Source organism: Vicia villosa, unplaced genomic scaffold (genome assembly GCF_029867415.1).
Source record: "Vicia villosa cultivar HV-30 ecotype Madison, WI unplaced genomic scaffold, Vvil1.0 ctg.001794F_1_1, whole genome shotgun sequence".
Lineage (NCBI taxonomy): Eukaryota > Viridiplantae > Streptophyta > Magnoliopsida > Fabales > Fabaceae > Vicia > Vicia villosa.
In genome coordinates, this window is record NW_026705731.1 from 466,322 (window position 1) to 470,270 (window position 3,949).

The window sequence follows — 3,949 nt, forward strand, 5'->3', positions numbered from 1 at the left end:
TGCTACAGCGGCAGCGGTGGCTGAAGGAGTGATGGTTAAATTCTCGATCTTTTGAGTTAAAGCGTCTACTTTAGCGTTAACGCGGTCTATACCACTTATTTCGTACATTCCTCCTTTGGTTTGTGCTTTCTCTAGAGCAGCTCGTTCTCCACCCCATTGGTAATGGTTTTGTGCCATGTTCTCTATGAGTTTGTATGCTTCATCATGGGGTTTGTCCATTAATGCTCCGCCAGCAGCGGCATCTATAGTCATTTTAGTGTTATATAGGAGACCACCATAGAAAGTATGGATGATCAGCCATGGTTCGAGTCCATGATGAGGGCATATTCTAAGCATGTCCTTGTAACGTTCCCAAGCTTCGAAGAGTGATTCGTTATCTTTCTGGGTAAATCCGTTGATTTGACCTCTAAGCATAGCAGTTTTGCTAGGCGGAAAATATCTCGCTAAGAATACTCTCTTCAATTCGTCCCACGTAGTTATGGAATTGGAAGGCAGGGATTGAAGCCACGCTCTCGCTCTATCTCTCAAGGAGAAAGGGAAAAGGCGTAATCGAATAGCTTCGGAACTAACGTTGTTGGCTTTGATAGTGTCGGCGTATTGCACGAACACGGATAAATGGAGATTGGGGTCGTCTACAGGGCTTCCAGAGAATTGATTCTGTTGAACAGCTTGGACCAGTGAAGGTTTTAGTTCGAAATTGTTCGCTTCAATCGCAGGTGGTGCGATGCTTGAATGCGGTTCAGCGCGCGAAGGAGCGGCATAGTCTCTAAGAGGACGAATAGCAGCCATCTCTAACTTCGGGATAATTTGATTGATTTGATCAGTAAGAGTCAATTCCTGATTAATCGGAATTTCTGCTACTTCGGGAAGATTGCGAGCTCGACGTTTGACGTTAATGAAACGTTCGATCTCGTTAATTCGTTGTATTAAGTCTCCTCCTTCTGAACGAGTATTTGGCATACAATCGTTCAAAAAGAAAGGTAAGAATTGTCCTAGTCTCTACGGTGTAACAGTGAGTTACGATATCGACTTAAATAGTCCCCGGCAACGGCGCCAAAAACTTGATCGCGACTTTACGTGTCTATAAATCTGATAACTGCAAGTGCACAGTCGTGTCGTGTAGTTTTAAAAGATATCGAATCCACAGGGACTATGAATCGATCTACCGTTATCTAAGGTTACTATGTAAAGCTAGGAGTACTAAAATTTCGATTGTTCCTAAGGGAAAGTGATTGTGAGAGAATAAAGAATAATAATAAGAGACAGGTATCAGTATGTATTTCGTTTAACTACAGGAAATCCGAAGGTCCATTGGCTTTTGCATAATCAAATTAAAAATCTTTACTAATTCAATTGATTAAAAATCCTCGTCTCAAACTTTCGCTCTGTTGAGTCAGACTACTATCCTAATCCTAATGTACGCTTTCGCCATCCCATTAGATTTTAGAAGAGCTTTTTGGAAACAATGTAATTAATAAAATGCCTATTTTATGAGGTTGTTATCTATTTAAATCTCCTAATCTCAAACTTTCGCTCTGTTGACTCGGAGCAAGCTAATATCCCTAACGTACGCTTTCGCCATCCTGCTCGAGTGTAAAAACAATTTTTGGAAATAAATAAGTCCCAATTAGTTTTAATACGCTTTCGCCATCCTTAAAACTAATGTCCTATGTCTACTATCCAGTTAAAGACCTCAAACTTTCGCTCTATTGGTTTTAACCTTTGACCGTCTTAAGCCCTCAAACTTTCGCTCTATTGGTTTTAAGACTTACTAATTAAACTAGACATATAAACCAAAAATAAGTGATAATTAATAAAACATAATTTAAGCCAATTTATTTCGGAAGTGCTAATTATATGATGAAATGTGACAATATAAGATGTTGTTTTGAAAAACATTATGATGTGATGATTTGTTGAGAATTATATGATGATGATTGATTGTTGTGGAATGATGTGGATACATGTGTGTTCTTCTTATTGATGACGATGATTGATGTGGACACATGTATGTTCTTTAATGATGATGATGATTATTGATTGTATTTGAATGATGCTAATTGTAGCGGGGAAAATCTGATATCGAAGCCATAGGATTGACTTGAATCAATATTTCGTTTGAAATCGCCACCGCGCTTTATTTTTTCAAAGGAAAAGGGAAAAGAACGAAAAACCCAAAGTTTTGTTTTTAAAACAAGAAAGAGAACTCAGGTTCGGGTGTTGATTATATGAGGGGAAGGTTTAAAGCACACCTCATATCTGTGGTACTTTACAGGAACCTTTTTGAAAATCTGTGTCGTGTGTGCTAAAAAAGGGTTTGTTTTATTTGTAAAATAAGCTCGGCAAAGCGTTAAGCTTTGTGCCTACATACCTCCTCGGTGCAATGGAGAAGTCAGACCTAATGTAGTTCCGCTTAAAGGGAAACAAGTTTTAAAAACGAATAAACACTTTATCGTCGTCGGAGAGAAATACTCAGCCATTGATCTTGAGCATGAGAACAAATGAGTTCTTTGCATCGCAAATGAAAGAAGGGCTCCAACTCGGATAAAATCAACGAAAAGAAGATCTCATTATATCAATCAATTTCAAAATCATGGGGTATAACCACTCGTTTCGACAATTACGGTGTCTAAACCTTTTGAAGAAAATGCCACTAAGCGCAAAAGATATTTTTTTAAGAAAAAAGGTTTTGAAAAGATTTGCAAACAAAAGAAGGTTTTTGAAAAAGGGAGAAGATTTTGAAAATTTAAGAATGGGAGGAGATGAAGAGGCTATCCTATTGCGTAAAATAAAAGCTAAGGAAAAGAACGGTCTAACCGAAGAAGAAGCCAACACTTGACATTATAGGTCAAGGTAGATTTCTCATCCTTTGGAATATCAATACTAAACCAACGTTATCACTTGGGGATCCAGATGAACTTATTGTCTTAGCACCACTTTGCATTAAGCACATTAAAATTATGACAAAAAACGGGTAGAGTAACGGCTGTTTTCGGGTAAAATCCTTATATCAATGCCTTGGAATTAACCATCAAGGGCTTTCAAGGAAATACCTGCACACATAAACAGACAACAATCCAATGCCAGACAGGCAGAACAATCACAGAGTAATAACAGAATGAGGGTCCAGAGGTCCTAAGTCCATAAGTCCGAGTCTCCAGAATGCTAGGGATAGCAACAAATAGTCCAAAAGAGAGCCTTAGGTGTTTTTTTAGATTTTTGTTATTTTATTAGTGTTTTAGCATAAAAGTAAAGTATGGTCCAAGTGGACAAAAGAGAAAATGGCGGAAACATAAACATATGTCCAAATGGACAAAGAGAAAATAGCGGAATATAAACGTCCAAATGGACAAAGGAAAAATAGCGGAATGTAAATATGATGAAATGATAAAATAAAGCGATAAAGCGAGAAATATAAAGAGCGGTATAATAAAGGTGCGGAAATTTAAATTAGTTGTTAGATGTTAAAGATAACCATCTTGAAACTTGTCAAGTATGTTATCAAAGTTAGTAATGAAGATCGATGGTGAGTGAAGGATGTTCTCGGATTTAAAGTCAATGGAAATTTATCAGAAGCATGATAAAATCATAGCGACGACACGATAAATTTCCATAAGTCTTAAATCAACCGCATACAATTCTCTTCCATATTTGATCTTTTTTGTTCGGGACACGAAATATTGCGCTATGTTAAGCAGATCGCCAAGTGATTTATGTAGAAATCACCCTACAACGAGGCCGGTCAAAACTTTATGTGCTAATGCATGCGAGAGAAATGATATGTAGATCATTCTCCGAAAGCAATACCGCACGAAAAGAAAATAGGTAACGATCTAGTCTTTACTAAGAATCCATAAGAATTCTCAAAGTGTTAAGACTTTCATCGATCAAAAGAAAAAAAGGAGAAGAAGAAGATAAAATGCATAAAGTAAAGTCAACTCACACTATC

The 3,949-nt window shown here is 37.3% G+C and overlaps 1 non-coding gene across 1 annotated transcript; it reads left to right on the top strand.

Moving 5' to 3' along the window:
• Positions 1-307: 307 nt before the first annotated feature.
• Positions 308-414, top strand: LOC131636631 (small nucleolar RNA R71). Its single transcript, XR_009294125.1, has one exon. It is a non-coding gene; the product is annotated as a small nucleolar RNA R71 (small nucleolar RNA).
• The last annotated feature ends 3,535 nt before the right edge of the window (positions 415-3,949 follow it).